This window comes from Hyposmocoma kahamanoa, unplaced genomic scaffold (genome assembly GCF_003589595.1).
Source record: "Hyposmocoma kahamanoa isolate Upper Pololo Valley unplaced genomic scaffold, ASM358959v1 161, whole genome shotgun sequence".
Classification (NCBI taxonomy): Eukaryota; Metazoa; Arthropoda; class Insecta; order Lepidoptera; family Cosmopterigidae; genus Hyposmocoma; species Hyposmocoma kahamanoa.
In genome coordinates this window covers 402,661-421,996 of record NW_020653581.1, presented here as the reverse complement: position 1 = coordinate 421,996, position 19,336 = coordinate 402,661, and the positions used below count along the sequence as shown (strand labels likewise).

Below are 19,336 nucleotides of genomic sequence, written 5' to 3'. Positions count from 1 at the left end.
TAGTAGACAAATAATGCTCTTTAACTCTCACTTTAAAAATAGCTAACGATTTACTTTCGTGAACAGTAATAGGAAGTGCATTCCAAAGTCTGACCGCATGAACAGTGAAGGAGTGAGAATAGAAACCGGAATTGAAGCATGGAAAAGATAACTGGGACCTAACAAGAGAGCGACAGGGTTTATCCTGGGACCTAAGGAAGCTGAAACGCTCTTTCAGGTAAACGCTCTTTTAGTAGCAGTAGGGCACCTTTTAAAACAGTTCTTCCAGAGAAGTGCTGTCACCTTACCTATTACTGTCGCCAAGCAGTAATGTGAGCATTATTGCGTTCCGGTTTGGAAGGGTAAGGGTGCTGGTGTAATTACAGGCACATTGGACTTGTCAACTTATGTCTCAGGGCGACAGGCGCAGTAGTAGTGTCCTTCACGTCTTTGCGATTTAAGCTCTGAATGGCATTGCAACTGCTATGGACAGGCGTATCACTTAGCATCAGGCGCACGACTTGTTTGTCCTGTAACTTGAAATATTAAAAAAAATTGGTTCATATATTATTGCCCCCGATGTATGATCACTTGTGATTTTTTATACCAAGGGTACGTTTTATTCTTAAATTTATGCACCGTCCTATTATAGCTAAATAAATGCAATCCTTGTTTAGGTCATTCTCGGACTAATGTTCACTGCTTAATTTCCGTGACAATTTTTATTATTTAAATGTTCAAGTGTGTTATCGTGTATTTATTGAATATTTTACAGAAAAAAATCAAATACTTATTAATAAAAATTGCCAAGGAAGTAGTGAACACTAGTCCAAGAATTACCGGTATGAAGTATGTGCTACTCAGAAAAAAAAATTTGTGAGAAACAAAATGTTCGAAAATTCGCTATAAAAAATGCAAGAGATGATTCTATCAAATCATGCAACGATCCCCTTTTTAATCCCAGCAAAATAGAATTACGGCTTTCACTCCAAGAAAATCCCATAAACGTAGGGGACGGGCACAACTGAAAATATTTTTCTCCAAGACAAGTTTAGTATTATTTTCTTAGAGACATTTCCTCTCGTATCAAGAGGCGCTGGGAGTTGGTATAAACAAGGCCATTACTATCAAAAGTATGGCTCATAGATTGTGTTAATGCGCTAGATGTTACGTTGTTCTCAAATAAAAAGGACGAAAACAGAGATAACAAAGGGAAGACAATCGTACCCTTGTTTATTGTGTGCCAGATATGAGCTATACAAAAATCGGGTCAAGTACGTAGTAGTTGAGTTACATACATACGTAGACATACCATGTATCAAGAATCAAGGAGGTCTTTATAAATGATTGAGTTCTTAGGTTTTCCCTATTGATAGCCATTAGTCAGCTGCAAATGTTTGTTTGTTTGAAAAATAAAAACGGGTCGATATCATAATGACTATATGTTCAAAACGACCACCTCTGCAGAAAGACTGTAACTTATAATGACTTGGTAGCAAAACGACTACATATCCAAATGAACATCGCGTTGCAACAAAGAAGTTTACATATTCCACTAGAGTTTGCACTTTTTTTTCATGTTAATTACAGTTATGGTCAAAATAATTAATCAACAATTATAGAAACTAAAATAAAATAAAACTAAATTTTTTTGTTTGTCATTTTTTAATACGTTTCCAACGCTTTGATAATTCATTCACTTAAAATTCAATTCATTTAAAAACTAAATTAATTACATGATTATGTCAAACCGCACTGTAGGCTTTGTCGGGAAGACACAAATATAAATCAGCAACAGGCTTCATCACAAAGAAATTAATAATTTAATTCGCTAGACTTAGTCATTTATATTTAACTATAAGAATGAAACAGGACCGCCCCGAATCTTAGCTGGCTCAAACGTCCCCATAACACTGGCAGCATTACCGAGCTGAATAGCCATCGAAATTTGTTGCATCAAGTAAGATCCAGAGCACTTAGAATTTCACGCAGTTGTTTAATTTCAAAAACTAACTGAAATTAACAAACAATATTATAATTAAAACTATCTCTTATCAAAATGTGCGATTAATACGGGCGACTACCTATCAGCGCCTCGGAAGCGGCGCGTATACGCGCAGATGACGTGCGATTACGCGCGTCGTCGTCGGCGCGTATAAAATACGCCGTGTATATAGGCTCTTAGACCCAAAAAAATAGTACACTTGTAATAGTAACTTGTAAAAGTGAACATAGTTCAGTGACATGACACAAATACGTCAGTGTTTTTGTCACATAAAACTACATGAAACAAATTACGTATAATATGAAATTTTCTAACTAAAATTTCCTATTTAACTCTTTTATGGACAGTAACGGCGGTTGTCGTAAAATTGGTTATTAGAACATATACGGGGTACCGTTTCGCTATATGGATCTCCAAAAACCAAATACGGGCTTTACAGCATGATTTCCAAGTGCTTTCTGAGTAGTTGCCGCCTACTGCTTTTCTTTAGAGAAATACCAACAATGTATTGACATTATTTACATGGACACCGACGTATTTGTATGAGGTGGTATAAGTATATATGTCAGTGACGTTAAAATTTTTAACAGGAATAGTAAGTTTTAACCAATATTTTTTCTCTAGCACGCATCATTGCATTCTTTTTTTTATACGAGAATGTTGACGAGATCAGCTGTCAGTGATAAAGCATAACTATTATATTGATTTAAAATAAGCACTATGGCATAAAAGTAGTGACTTTTTGTGTGCGGTACTACTTAAGTAGGTACTTATTCACAAACGGGTTAAGCTTATCAACAAAAAACATAATATATAAACTTATCAACAAAATTTCGCTCGTAGAATCTTTAAACATCTCTCCTGAAACTGAAGGTGCAAAAATAGCATCATTCTAATTAATAAGTTATTATTTTTAACAGTTTACAAATTCGCCTCTAAAGACAAAATGAAAGAGACAAATACAAAATATTTGTTGCAGTAAAAAATTAATCTATCGATAGTTACTTATTAATTAGCTTCTATTCATGCTCTAAAAACTTAAAATAATCAAATTGAATGGTGTTAAAATTAGACAATACATCCAATACGTAGAATGAAATTTAGGTATTCCTTATGTCCAAGTATAATTGCGCTCGAATCGATATGCAGGCACTAATTGTTCGCATACCCAGCTCACGTCATGCCAGACTACTGGATTAACCCCTCACAATGAACGATAAAAAATGCGAAACTCGTATTAGTCACTATTTTCTTTTTATGCTGGACGTATATACCGGGTTATTCGTAGAATACTATCGTCATATACAACAATTTTTGTTCCATGACTTTTTACAAAACGTAATAAGTTCACCAAAAATAAGATAACCGATTTTTTTTTAAATCGAAATAACATTTGTTCGCCCTAACCAGAAATAACCGGAGACGGAGACGGACACAGCGAGACGAGGAGGAGGAGTCTCGCCTGCATACCTTGTACAAGGAGGCGAAGCTGGCGCTGAGGACAGCCATTTGGATAGCCAAACAGGTCAGCTGGGAAGAGCTCCTAGCGATTCTTGATGGTGATCCGTGGGGGCGGCCATATAAACTAGTAATGAGCAAGCTCCGCCTTTGGACCCCGCCACTGACGTCCTCAATGCCACCCGAGGTTCTGAACAGGGTGGTGAGCACTTTGTTCCCTAGGAGGTCCCATTACATCTCTCCTGTAATGACGCCCCTACGGATACACAGACGGGCCCTATGACAGATGGGGACATTCCGGAAGTGTCAGAGGGTGAGCTGGGTGCAGCCGTGTTGTGGCTTCAAGCAAAGAAAACGGCACCCGGTCCAGACGGGATCCCCGGACGCGCATGGGTCCTCGCCCTAAAAAACTAATTTTTGAAAAAATTTTTCGAAGGAATTATTTCTCTCTCTTATTTTATATCTATATTTGGTAGTAAGGTTAAACGCATGTATGCTTCCTCCTCGACAACCCCCAACTGGGCTCTTTTCTTTTGCACAGAGTCATTAGAGCGATATATTTTAAATATTTTATTTTTGTGTGAAAGTAAAATGTGATGAATTATTAAAAGTCATGGGTCATTTATGATGTTAGTAATATAGTCCTGCGAGGTTGTATTTTACAAATAATCTGTAGAATTGAAGCCTTCAAATGTGCACGCACTAATTGCTGATATGCCGAGTGTATTATATTATTTTTTCTTTATATCGAGAATAGATATTTTTTTAAATAATTACATTAATAACGTTTATTTTCTTTTCCCAAAATACATATTATAGCAAGGAACACGTAAAATTTTGGTAAGGACCATTTTGTGGGAGACTGAGCATAAAAATGCCTGTGCGTCAGGCCACCAAGTTCTCACCTCTCAGAAATACAAGTTGAAAAAAATCACTAGGTATTTTTAACACTACTAGCATCAACGAGAAAATATTGTAATGTCGCTTCACAATCCACAAATACAAACATGGAATGAATTGAATGTTGGCAATTTGAATCTTAAAAAGAATAAAAACTTTGTACCATTTACAGCCTTATGAAATTTAATCCCTTGGGACCATCAATATTATACCACTTGCAAATATCTAAACTACAGTTTTTTAGTGTTGAATAGGTACAGATGTCGTCACGCTTCTGATTGTAGGCACAAAGCTTCGATCATAACATTCATTGTTTCTTCTTATTGAATCTCTTCTTCTTCTTAATCGCTTCGTTACTGCTGAGGATCGTGACTCCACTTCATCCTGCCAACCACTTGCCTTCATTTGTGGCGTTCAGTCGCATGATGTAGTGCGGCGCTGACTGGTATCTCCAGTTGCTCGAAGTTGCTATTGGAACTCCTGCCCTAGGTCGCTTTCCCTCCACTTTCCCTGTCATCATCAAAGGTTCAAGGTTATCAGTATCTCTACGTGACACGCGACCAAAATAGTGTATCACACGTTGCATGCAAGTTGAAGACAGACGCTATGCATTCTTTATCTTGACTTCCTCAAGTACAGAGACTTTGGTGCGGCGGGCTGTCTACGGTGCCCTTAACATTCTGCGCCAGCACCACATTTCAAAGGCATCAATTCTTTGCCAGTCGGCTGCTTTCAGTGTCCATGTCTCTGCACCGTATAAAGAGATGGAGAAGACAAGAGTGCGAATTAGACATATTTTAGTTCGGTTTCTGATATTCCTGTTTCTCCATATCTTGATCAGTTGAGTCATTGCTGTCTTTGCTATCCCAATTCGTCTTCGTATTTCAGGTTCAGAACTGCCCCCACTGGTCATCAAAGAGCTCCGGTATTATTATTATTGAATGTCCTTTTGAAATACGATCAATATGATCAGTTTATTTATTGATGACCAGTAGCCCAATCAAATAAAAAAAATCAAAAAAGGGAGGTCTTAGTAGCGCTCCTTGTGAAAGAGTTTATCCCGGGAAGGTTTGAAGGGTAAGGGTGCTGGTGAAACTACAGGCACATGGGAATTGTCAACTTATGTCTCTGTGCGATGGGCGCTGCTCTGAGTGGCACTGTAGCTGTCATGGATAGGCGTGTGGCTTACCACTACGCCCACGATTTGTTCAGCCCGTCGGTTCATATCATAAAAGAAGGTTCCTGGGTTCGATTCCCGGTAAGGCCAATTTGAGAAATGGACTTTTCTGAATTGGTTCTATACTGGGTGATTTGGTAGTACTTCAGAGTGAAGTAACTTAATCTGGTACTCATATTTATTGCCTTTTGTAGCTAGAGCATTGTAATAGTTATTTGGTTTATTTCTTAGATAATGGATTTTCTTTTTCTTAATTCCATAGCAAAAGAAAGTGTTATGACTAAGACACAATTATCTGCGAACCCCGCACTAAGCTCTAGGCTTGTGTCGCGGAATCCAAAATGGAAGACAACTTAATTTCTCAGAATGTATGTGGAGTGTGTCCTTGTATGAGTACGCAAGTTATTGAGTATATTATGCGATAGTGTGTTATGAATTTTCAATTATTTAATATTAGTGTATTTTAATATGTCTTATTATTATACCTCTATATTTATTATTATATATCTAGAAAACGTGGCAACTTTATTTATATTAATTTACTTTATCTAATTTAACTAAAATGTTATACTTCAGACTTGGAAAGAAAATTCAAGTAATGCACAGACATTTTTAGAAAAGATGGTGTTGAAATATTATGTCACTCCCCATTTTCATATCGCACGAAGTTGAATTTTATCTCGCGAGAACTGGAATTCAATTGTAAAGTAACAAAAGCATGGTGCTGCTATCTTATAACACAAGGATATCTGTAGGGGACAAAAATGCTACGTTTCACAGTCCTGTCTGAGACAACAGCCCCAGGGTTGCAAGCAATATAATGCTTATTATTTTTTTAATTTCTGGTAGTCGATGAATTTGTTTTGAGTCGATGAACATATTTATTTTTAGCTTTAGGTGCTTCAGATAAGTGGTTAATAATTCCTGAAATGTTTGGTGGATCTTGAATGCTGTTGCTGAATGTTGTAATATATGTATTACGCATAATTACTTAATCATATTTTTATTTAAGTCGGTTAATAACTAATGTCTGCAGGAAGGCTGATGGCCGAAGGAGCAGACTTATTCTAGAGTGGCTACCACGTCAAGGCTTAGGCTGCTAACAGATTAACTACACGTTTGCTGTCAATACGTGAAGTCGTAATCAACTTCATGCAGTCGTGGTCTCGGCTGTATGAACTTGATAATGACTTCACGCATTAACTGCATGCAGTCGATCTCGGCTGCATGAACTCGATATCGACTACATGCTGTTAATGCGTGAAGTCTTTATTACCTTCATGCAGTCGAGGTCTCAGATAACGACTTCTTGCAGTCGAGGTCTCGGCTGATGAAGCTCGGAAGATGTATGGACGACCTCAGAAAGGGGGCCGTGAGAGTTGGCGTGCACAGGGGCAAGGCTCATATCCAGCAATGGTTGCGTGTGAGCTGATGATGATGAATGATAACATGGCTCATTGAACATCAGTGCCACGGGTTATTATGGCTGTGGCATAAGATGAATGAAGTCCTTTTGCGTACGCCACCACCTCATAAATGACAGTACAATTTGTAGTCGTTATATGTATATTGTTTTTTTTATCTTATTTCATGTTGTTTATTATATTTTTTATACTAATTCTTTTTATTTTGTTTTGTTTGTGTAAGTGTTACAAATATTTTTTTGCATCTATGTATTGTAGCCTTGCAATAAATGTGTATTCTATCCTATTCTATTCTAACATCTAAATTACAAATGTTTTTCCACAGAGAGATGATGTGTATTAAAAGAGGTAATACAAAAAGGCTTTTATCGGATTTTTTTTCCATATTATTACAATTTAAATTTGTTTTTTTATATAATGTGTGTGACAACCTTAACTCGTTGGTATTCGTCAATGCACAACAAGGAAACTTCGCACGGCTTTCATAACACTATCTTTTTATCACGAAATAGGTTAAAATTTTCTTTTCATAAATAGGTTTCAGCTTGTTAGCAAAACTTATTTAAAGCTTGTTAGACGCTGTATCTAATACTAGTTACCATCAATTAAAGTTTAAAACCACGTCATTGTTATACACTAAAAACTTAAAAAAATATAATATAACTAAAATAAACTAAGCCAGAAAAAGAGCCCTTGACACAGTCCAGTGACATCCCTCGTAGAACAATTCTGCCTGTCTATAACACTAACGATCGCATTTGTCATCGTCAGTTGAGAATTAACACTCGGCCGGTAATAGCGGTTCAGGGGGTCGATTCAGAACCTTGCGACAACTCAGTTGTCGACCGATTCGATTTAACCGAACCGAGATGACGTCACACCCGTACGATTACTCATACTTCTCGACCGGCAAAGGTTACAAACTTTATTCAGAACACAGTTATTGAAAGAAAGTTACCGAACGACCTATTGTTTACAGACCAAGAATGTAGTATTCATAGCTCTTATTATTTTAAATAAGGTCTGGATTTTGTTCAATTTTATTAATTTCTTTTAATGCAAGACTAATGCATTCCTATATTTTAAACCGACTTCAAAAAAGGAGGAGGTTCTCAATTCGACTGTATGTTTTTTTTGTATGTCGCGATAACTCCGGTATTTGTGAACAAATTTTCATGATTCTTTTGTTGTTGGAAAGGGGGTACTTCCATAGTGGTCCCATTTCATTTTGAAGAAAATCATTTACCTCTAAGGGGGCTGTTCACGCATGAAGATTAATTTTTATAAATAGCGCTTAAATTTTACTTAAGGAGCAATTATTTTAATGGTTGATTTTGCTATTTCTCCAATTCAAGGCGTTTTTTTCTCAATATACTTTGAGTAGTGAGAACCGATTTTTATTATCTCCATTGTCAGGTCTTATATGGTATCGAATTTAAGGATATTTCAATAAAACTTAACAAATAGACGTAATTCCACGTACTTTTGAGGTCGCTTTTTTTAGTACTCTGTACTGAGACTATAGGCCTTTAAAGTCTTAAAAATCTGTTTAGAAGGATTTTCATTTTTCTTATAATCTATTTCACCGAGTAACTCCGTCAACTGTTGGATAACGATATCGCATCCAAATCGAACGTTTAACTCGAATGATCTGAATAGCTCGGATAGTGCCCTTCGATTCGAAAACGATATTTAATCGAACGGTTCGGTTAAAATATGGAATAGTTCTGAATTGGGGTCCTGGACGATTAATCTACAACGACCTAGATGTGCCTTCCAATGGCCTTTTATGCTCTAAGCTTTTATATGACGTTTTGAGTAAAAAATTTAAGGGGTACAGATTTTTAGTTGTTACGTTATGTTAGTTTTCATATTGTGGGAAGAGTGTATTTATGCGTCAACATATTTGAAAACGATGCAAAAATATTGAGGCGAATCGAAGCCTAGCTATAACGGAAGCCTTTTTAACGATCTTAAAATACAAGTGTACTAACACTATAGTATAGAAAACTTTTTACAGCAAATGATTCGAACGGATCGTCGGGTGTAGTTAATATTTAACAATGATGACTGTTAGCCGATAGTCTTTTTCTAGAGAAGACTCATACAATCGTACGTTAAAGGATTGGTAAAGTATCTCACAATACGTATTTTAACCCTAACTTTGCCTTCTTATTGTATTGTCAGTTGTATCATATAATGTATCTTGTGTATGTTTTTCATATATTATCCAAAACAAAATATGTAACAGTGGTTCTTTAAGTCACGTCCTCTTTTAGTCTTGTGAGGTCAAGACTAAGATCTTTTATATTTATTTCATAGGTAAGCAAATTACACTTGAAATCGTCATACCGATTAAACTTCCCCTGAGAAGAATGACTAAGAAACTCTAGGGGTTACTCTTTGTAAATATACATTTGAATACATTTATCATTATAATATTTAATTTAAACATCCTAGACAGAGACTACCTGCAAGAGTTAAACGGCGGTCGCTATCACGAATGTGTGATCCAAGTACGCAGAAGCTGTTAGTATAAAGATTTTGTTTCACTATAGCAGAGAACAAAAAGTAAAAAGAACGGACACTCTCCGCCCCTCCCTAGCTTTAGATACCGCACCACGCCCCGCACATTGCCGGTCACTTTGACTGAATGACAACAAGGCTGCCGACGAGCCGTTTTCACGCGAAGATGGCTTTGATATTTGAATATAGTGTACATTTATTCATTACGAATCTTGTACGTTAATATAAAACATTATTTTACCTTATTATTTATAATGGTCGTGAATAGTGCTGTGTACGGCTGGTTATCATCATTTTCCGAAAGATGAAACGAAGTAGTTAAGTAAAAAAACTTATGTCTAAGAATCATTCAGTTATTGTTTTCTTCATTTATTTACTACAGATATGTATGTATAAAAAATACAGATTTATTATATTTCTCGAATTTTCAATTCATATTGCCGATAAATATTACGTAAGTAGCGAATATACCTAATTATTAACTAAGTAATGATGATCAACTTGGACAATCAATTTCAAATACCTTGGTTAACTTATTTAAAAGTACATGTCCAAAATATAACATTTTAAGTGCTTTTAATACATTTTTTAAATAAGTCTTCAATATTACTCTAGTTAGTGAGCTAATGAAAAAAATTATATTATATCGCTATATATATACATAACAGACGTGTGTAATTATTAGCATTCTGGGTTATATTAATAGAATCATAGATAATAGATTCCCGTTAGCATTTTCGCTATGTTGCCGCTCTAATCACGTAACGTGCAAGAAAGTGATGGGTAACCCTGCCACTTCACGCACACATTTGCGCATGTGTAGATAGCGCCTTGCTGTATGTAGTAGTAGTAGGTAAATGATTTTCGACCGTTGTATGGAGTGTCCGGGGTGTAACTATAGTTTTAAATCTCGTAAATAGCAAATTTTGAATATCAATCGGAATCTTATTATGGAAGCGTATACAGTGCTCCTTAAATGAATTTGAGACTTTGTGAAGACGAAATAAATCTTAAAACTATCCTGTCTATAACGGTTCCCTTTAACGGGCTTATACAGCATAATGCGCTTTAAAAAAAAAAAATTAAAAGAAACAAACATTATTTATATAATATTTCTTTAGTATAGCGCTGTAATGAAATAATATATAAATATAGTAGCAGTAGAGCTTCTTGTGAAAGAGTTCGTCCAGGGAAGTACAGCCACCTTACCTATTTCTGCCGGCAAGCAGTAATGTGAGCATTATGGGACTTGTCAACTTATGTCTCAGGGTGATGGGCGCAGTGGCAGTGCCGCTCAGATCTTTGTGATTTAAAGCACTGAGCAGTACTGCAACTGCTATGGACAGGCGTATCAATTACCACCAGGTGGGCGACTTGTTCGTCCAGTCACTTGGTCTCGTATAAAAAAAATTGTTTTATCCTATCATGTGCATCCCAGTTCTGGGCACAGTTGATTTCGTCTTTGGGTTCCTTTTAGGTACCGCATAGTTTTTTGTTAAATTCAAAATATAAGTATGTATGTTAAGTCACTTCATAAGTAACACTTGCAACATACCGAATTAATCGTACTTACTGTATCGCCCTATTAGCAGCAGTAAACATAATCAAAACCATATTTTATGGTACCATTATTTCTGCATTAAAGTTAATCACTTAACTATAAGGCAGTTAGCTATGTTTGGCGCTTGTAAACATAGTAACGGCGATAAAGCTAATGCCTCGTTTGCATACCGATTTACTAGGCTTTCCCATAGTTTAGTACTAGCAGTTTGTGGGTTTAATGGCTTGGTGGGATTACATGACAATTAGTAATAAATAATGATATATAAAATTACTACAAATGTACGAATTAAAGCTCTTGCGTAATCTAATCCTTTCACGGTTATAAAACGTAATATCTAAAGTTTTTTTTTAATTTTAAAGTATTTAAATTTTAGTAGCGTATTGTATCGTAGTGTGACCTTTTATTTAATGGACGCGATGCGACATCTGTATAGATTTTCGGTGGTATGTGTAAAAATAGTTCAAATTTGGGCTCAGTGGTATGCCTTGAGCAACGCTTATATCTAGCGGTAGCCTAATCGAGCTAATATATGTTAATGAAAGTTGTAATTACCTCTATAAGAACCATAGAATGCATGAATAATTATTTTTGTGTTCTGATATTTTTCACCTGCCGATCGAAATTATGTATGTTGACATGAAACTAGTGGTTATTCAGTTTTGCAACTATTAAAGTAATTTAGTCAAAGGCTTGTGCAAAGTCGCTAAGTATTCGCTGAAGTTTAGACGCTTCAAACAACCTCTTATAATAGTTACTAGAGAACAGACAGCTTGTGGTAAAAGGAATAAGATAATATCATTGGGATCATAATTGAAATTGCAATTTGTTTTTAAAGGTTACATTATTTTCTTGAAACTAGAAACTAATTTTCTTTGAACTTCTTTTGTTTCTTGAAAAAGCGCAACTATTTAGGATTAAAAATAGTATGAGACATGGACTCGAAAATTTGTGTTATTTATTGCAGTAGATGTAAAATTAGTATTAAGTAAATTTTTATCATGAAACGGGGTTTATCAGTTCTAACTCAATGAATTCATGCTTATAATTTAATTATTGGCAATAAATAATTTATTATTACCACAAATTATTACTTACAATTATTTATTCAAATTTCGTAGTTTTATGAATAAATCTTAATATCATAATCGAGACCCTTGGATCTTTCACTTTTCAGTTTGATGGTAACGAAACCAAACCCGATCCCACCAGCGAGGACGTTTGCATGGGCCATGGATTTCATTTTGTCTATTGCTGCAATACCCTGGAACATATCGACAAATTTGTATATAAAGTAACCGTGTTATAGAAACTCAATTCTTTTGGATTTGTTGTGCAAAATTAGAAAAAATCTACCATACAGGTAGATTAAGTGAACGTTGACATAGACAAGTTTAAGTGAACGTTGGTAATTTTGAAACTACTTTTATGTAAATTAAATTAAATGTCACAACATCGCACGTGTGAGAAAGAATGTAGATAACTTTATGAGTCTAAATTCATTGTGCAGTAGACCTTATAACGATAATGTCTAATAACCGCTGTTGTTCCATGGATACATTGTTGTTCTGGTACAATGAACTATGATAAAATATAGTACAGGAAACATTTCTATATATAACACCAAAAACGTAAAAGGACGAAGGTGAACAAGGTATATTAATAATGAACTAATATATTATTGTATATAGGTTTTGAAACTTTTAGCAGTTCTTTTTAATTAAATTAATAATCTTAAATAAAATGCTTACAGATATAGGCTTAAGATCCAAACTGGTCCAGACGACGTATCTCAGTCTCCTTAGATTATTAATCCCTGGATATTGGGCAGATGTGTGATGCACAACAACTCTGTTTTCAGACACATCGCCAAGAATCATATCTTCACATTTCATTAGCATAACATTGACCAGTAACAAAAACAGAATTTGAATTTTCATTGTTAAAATTGAACTCTGTTTAAAATAAAAAAAAATTGGTTTATGTTATAGAACAGTGCGTGATATGACTTGTGGAAATGAATAATGTTGAACAACTGCTTGAATATGAAATGTTCACTTTCATTCGTGAAAAGTGGGGAATGAAATGAGGAAGCATAGAAAGTTTGAGTACAATGAATAGTGCAATGCGTTGAAAGAACATAGTTGGAGTAAAAAAAAAATGCCTATGTAACATTCCGATTAAGCAAAATATCTACTTAATTATGGACTGAACTATAAAAATACACACAAGGACTTCCCTCTCGTTTCTCAAGAAGTATGAGTTACAATACAATGGCTCGGAAATGATCATAGTGACTATACGTATATTATGTTATCGTTAACCAAGAAACTCGTAGTAACGCTGTTTTTATATCTACATATGTTTTATTTATATATATGCATATTACACGCTTACATAATTAGTAATATTGAAGAATTGGCAAAAGAAGCCTGTATACCAACGGCTGGAAGGCGTTCACTTTGGGTTTGAATGTATCTCAGATTGTAAACTTCAGAAATTGCAGATTTTTTCCTTTCGTTTTTCTGTAATGATCGCTAGTCTCTTATATTTTAAATTAGTTTGAAGTGGTGATCCTATTGTACCGCTATCTAAGGCCCACAAGTCGCTAAAAGCATGTTGTCGTCTGCAATTTGGCCCGGCTGTCACTTCTCACTTTGCGACTCGTATTCGCTTCTGATACAATTTGCCCTTTTGCGCGGCTCCCGGCTAATATCAGAATGTCTTCAGGTTGACGTGAAGGGGTCGTTGTACACTTTTAAAGATACTCGTACATTTTGAAATTCAGATGAGAATTTGAATACGTCTGCTCTCTGGAGGAAAGTGTTGATAGTTTTATTTTATCTTGTAGGAAATATTATCTTTATGACAAACAGTATAACAGCAATACTAAAAGAAACAATTCCATGTTATAATTAGTAAATTTTTATGTTATAATACAATCCATATGATCTTTGGCTTGTGAATTTAAGGTTGACGTACTCGAAGCTAATACCACCAGCAGTTATTGATACTGTAGCTTTTGTACGTAATATTTCCAACACTTCGATGCCCTGCAAAAAAAGTCACTGATTAGATGAGGTACTCGCTTATGTTATGGAGCACGTTATGTATTTTTATTTAGGTTATCAAAATTTTTGAAATTTGGACTGCAATTTCACTGTTTAAATTGTAATTTTTAGAATGCCAGAAAGATAACTGGCAACAGGAATAAGTACTTAACTATTGAATTATAACGCAATGGGTTAGTCACAACGGAATCAATGCTCAAGTTACCGGAAACACGAATTAACAATTGGTTTCCTGTTAATCGCATAATGTCTAGCGCTATTACACTGCGGATGGTTGATCAGCTTATGTAACTATGTGTTAGCTTCATTGTACTAGGTAAATATCCAAGACGGTTCACCTGGTTTAAAGTGGTACATTTTGTAAAGTGAATATTTGTTGGATAAACAATGACGTTTGCTTCTTCTCTCTGTTCCTTGATTGAGGAAATTCATGTATAATCTATTAAATGTTCATATCATGTTGGGTTTTGTGGAATAACATTTCTTAAATGTCTATTATATGTTTTAACTAACTTCTATAAATATTATTTACTTTTTATATTCTGGTGCACACTTAGATATTTACTTATTTGTATTATTATTATTATTACTTTTCACAGTTTCTATTAGAATATACGCGCACAGAAAGGTTCAATTTAAGTGAAATTTATTATATGTACTTACTTTTATCCTCTTATGAGAGATATTACTGTAGAAAACTTCGTGAGTTCTTTTAAAGTATGGTATTCCATAAAATTCTATAGTTTCTTCATAGATAGTTGCACCCTGGTTTTCACCTACTATCAAATCTTTGCAACGAGTCAGAACGCATATTATCAATAACAGTAGAATAATCTTCATGACTCAGTTAAAACTAATTTATTTAATCTACGAAATCAGGTACGAATTCTTAATAAAAAATCTATCGACGTTAGTTCAATGTAGAACGTTAAACAACTGAATGGACGTTTTATTCTTACCTGATGTATTTGGCGTATGTGATATGTCGATGTGTTATATCAGTGCATCCTCAAGCAAAACAATTATTGAAATCCGATGGTCGCATAATGGCACTTTGGTACTTGTCGTCATCACTAGCTTAAATAATATGATCGGAACAAGACACACGAAGGCTTTGTATATCACAAACGTTATTAGTGCCATATTGTTACTAGTGCACAGTGAGGTAGATAGAAAACTCAAACACTACAATAGTGTGCTAAAAGCCTGTAGTTAGTTACATCTATGAAAAGATAATTTAAATTTAATACTCCATACATTACAACAGAATATTCACACAGCTGTTACTATCCAATGTTGTATATATTTTTATCCATATAAAGACATTTATTGTTGTTCTAGGTACCACATTGACGAGCTAAATACAATCTCCCTTACGACGTAAATTTTAAATAAATTGAAGAATTTAATCATACAAATCAGACAATCGAATAAAAGTTTCCCTATTTTAATACAAGTTCCATTAAAACCAAGTTACATAAAGTAGACGCAAAAATCCTGCACTGAAGATGTAAATGTAAACTGTAGCGAAATAAACAATGATGGCGCCGGCTTTCACTGCATAGATAAATTTGTAGACATTGAGGGAAGGGTTGCACCCAGTGAGGCAGACAATAGGGGAACCGGAAATCGTGGGCCTACGGCACTTTCCATTTTGTACGAGGGTTGCTGTATTAGTCCGAATTCATTGTCTGTCTTCCGGCTGTATCGACGAGCTTGCAGTATTAAACCAACGATATTTAGATAATAGAGTTTAAATTTAATTTTGTTTTATAAAGTTATATCTTGGAAACTGTAAATGCGTTAGAATAGAGATATTACTCGTAAGAAAAGCCTGATTTACTTTAGCTTCTAATACCTTGTAGATGAGTATATACATTTTGTAACAAAAGGCAGTAATTTGAAAACTATTCATAATTTATTTTGAAACGTATATATAATATAATTAGAAACCATACATTTACGCAAGTATGCAAACATCATGGTGACATTAAGCATACACAGTAAACAAGATACAAAGCAAAACAAATAAAATACTTACATTGTGTTGTAATTCTGTCACTGAATGTTAAACTTGTGAACTCGGAAGTATAAATACCTTATGAAATATAGTTGGCCGTATTTGATAAAACACCCTCATCCTAATAATGGCTACGAGTGTAGGGAATAGAAACATATTCACCAACTGTCCTACCTAATGTGCTCATTTATTTCTCATAATCTCGACCAAGTTTGTGCGGCACATTAGCAACACTGTTTTCTGAAAGGGAATTTTATAAACAAGGATACATGGTAATATGGATTGTAATGAATATTATGATGTTTTACTATTCTGATATTCGTTTATTTTTTGTAATATGACTAGTTTATTATAATTATTAATACAAATCGAACACAGAGAAAAATTTCTTCGATCCGTCAGGACTCGAACCGTCATCTGGGCTGTATTATAGCGACCGCTTTACCAACTGGGCTACAGATAGAATCAGCAAACAATACAATTTTTTTATGTGTTTGTTACAAATCTTTGTTCTTTATTTTAACGGATTTTTTGCCGTAGAGCCATCTGTGAGAAATCTATGAACAAATGCGTAGAAAAATTTATGAATTAGTGAAGTCTGCGACTCGATCTGTAACTCAGTTGGTAGAATGTCGTCCTGGTGTGACACAGACGTATGTTCGAGTCCTGTCAGACCGATGGCATTTTTCTTTGTGTTTGATTTTTGTATTAATAAGTAAAGGATATTTCATGAAGGAGAATCATGGAAAAGACTCTCAAACTTATCACACCGTTTTTTACGTCGGGACAGAACCACACAATTCTTGGATTTTGTGCTATATGTAACCAAAGTATTTAATTTAGATGTATATGAAAATTGTCCTTCATATCAATACTGTTCCAACTTTTTGCGTTAAATTCAACAAAATATATGATCATTGTGAGAGAACCAAAAAAATGCGGTTGAATTACAAAGTTTAAAAGCTTAAAACAGGGCCACAACATGGTAAAGCAGGTGCCGAAACATGTATCCAAAAAGATCGCAAAGTTGATAAAAGCGGGCTGTTTCTATAGGAAGAAGACATTTAGAAGATATGCGTACCGGTAATTTTTTTTTCGCACGAGTTCCGCATTTGCTGCAAAACTGTTTGCTTTAGATAAGGTTTGGAACTTTGGGACGTAGGGGAGCGCGAGTCTTAAGGGAAGTACCGTTTACATGGCATCAATTGAAAAAGAATTCAAGAAGAGAGAATATTGGAAAACACGTATATTGTATTTAGAAAGATGCTGAATTTCGTGCAATGTATGTTATGATTCTATACGAAAAATGTTATTGAATCAATATGCCATTGAGTTACATTTAATTTTTATATGAGTCCGATTGCTCACCAAGATGTACTGGCAGAATAACAGTGCTATAGTCATTGACTTACAAATAAATGGACGACGGGTCTAATACAAAAACAACGAAAAAAATGTCCCAAGTCAACCTATTCGAAATTTAAATTGTTATGTCATCGCAGTATCGCGCTGTCCGTAGAACAAATGAAGACTAAAGCGGAGTGTCGCGCTCTGTATACGATTTTAGCGCCTTACAAGTGCGGACACTTTTTAGCGCGGACCCGACGTCCATATAATTGTAAGTCAATGGCTATAGTCTGTCAAAGTCTATAGTTCTATGACATCCACAGACCTAGGATTACGCGCAATGGCAACAATGTAGAGCCAGTGCCTTTTCAACACAAAGTTGGTCAGGTTTTTTATGATACATTTTGTGAATTAGAAATTTGTAAATATTTGTGTTTGTTTGGTTTGTGTTGAGTAAACGTTTTATCTTCTAAAGCAAGTTAATAGAATTATTCTTACAGACTGCAAAAGCGATTGAAGCTTCCTTTTGAAAATAAGAGATACTAAGATTCTACTGTGAAATTTTTTTCAGTACGTTATCAATAAAGTAATGGGTACAGTTTCTCTACCATCAACATCATCCAAAATAAAAGTTAGATTCTTGTCACTCACCATATTATTTGGGAATTCACCATATTATTTGGGAATATAAAACAAAAAATATGTTCTACTAAAAACACAAGATGGTTGCCAAAATTCAATCATATATAGCGCAAACATTTCAAAGTTAATAAATACCCCGTTCGCGCGTGTTGTAAGGTATATCCATGCTTGTTTCAAAGATTAATCGTTTACTTGAAGAATTAAACAAAATGTATTGAATTTTAATATTAACATTGAAAGCAACAAAACAGCATCTCCTAACAAAGACAGAAAAGACCCGCGGCAAGGGGAGGTGATGCGTCTCACCGAGATAAGCGCCCTGCGGTATTATCTACTACGTAATTTGTTACTCATTGTACCCTTCCCACGATAACTGCCAACGGCTTACTGCTCAGATGACAAAGTAAAACGCATTTATTTTGATAAACATATTTACTTCGTTCTTTGTTTTAGGGATCCCTTTTGTTTAGTTTTAAGTAAGACTTTACACTACCTATTGACAAAGATATCAAATAGCAACGACAATTTTGTTAATACTTTTTTCTTTTATCCTTTTTTTATTATATCTAGTGACGAACTGGTGGTTAGCGACACGCCTGTCTATAACAGCTGTACTGCCACTCAGAGCTTTAAATCGCTTGTTTCATAGTTGTCAAAGTGTGTCGCAAAGTTGACAAATCCCTTGTGCCTTTAATTTCACCAGCACCCTTACCCTTAAAAACTGGAACGCAGTAATACTCACATTACCGCTTGGTGGTAGAAATAGATAAGGTGGCATTACTTCCCCGGACAAGCTCTTTCACTAGGACTCTGCTGCTACTAATTATAACTTTTTTATTTATATATTCACTTGGATTCCCGTTGGAGTAAGCTGAAACAATTGAACACCACTTAGTACGATTCTCACAAAACCCTCTTGTTTTACTTACATTCATCATCAATCTTTTCATACAAACCCCTTGTTTTCACTCCAGCCTTCCTTCCTTCCATTTACATTACACGTGATAACTAAAGTGAGGGAAGCAATAACTTAAATTTTTCAACATTAACTCGCACCTCGTGCAATAAGGCTACATTTGTAAAATTACAACTTTTTAGGAGGTAGATTTATAGGTTCTACGAACGAAATCGGTCGCTAACGTTTTTATGTTTAAATTGGAGAGGTAGAGCGTTTACGCACTACGTCCGATTCGTATCAGTTCCGAAATTCGATTCGAGAAATCACG

At 35.0% G+C, this 19,336-nt stretch overlaps 1 long non-coding RNA gene across 2 annotated transcripts; it reads right to left on the bottom strand.

Moving 5' to 3' along the window:
• Positions 1–1,716: 1,716 nt before the first annotated feature.
• On the bottom strand, positions 1,717–13,786 carry LOC113225511. 2 transcript variants are annotated; one of them, XR_003310026.1, is made up of 4 exons: positions 13,428–13,499; positions 12,782–12,985; positions 12,129–12,294; positions 1,717–1,992 (listed from the first exon to the last, which is right to left on the bottom strand). It is a non-coding gene; the product is annotated as an uncharacterized LOC113225511 (long non-coding RNA). The 2 variants fall into 2 exon arrangements; XR_003310025.1 differs by having other exon boundaries at positions 1,718–1,992; positions 12,782–13,786.
• Between the last annotated feature and the right edge of the window lie 5,550 nt (positions 13,787–19,336).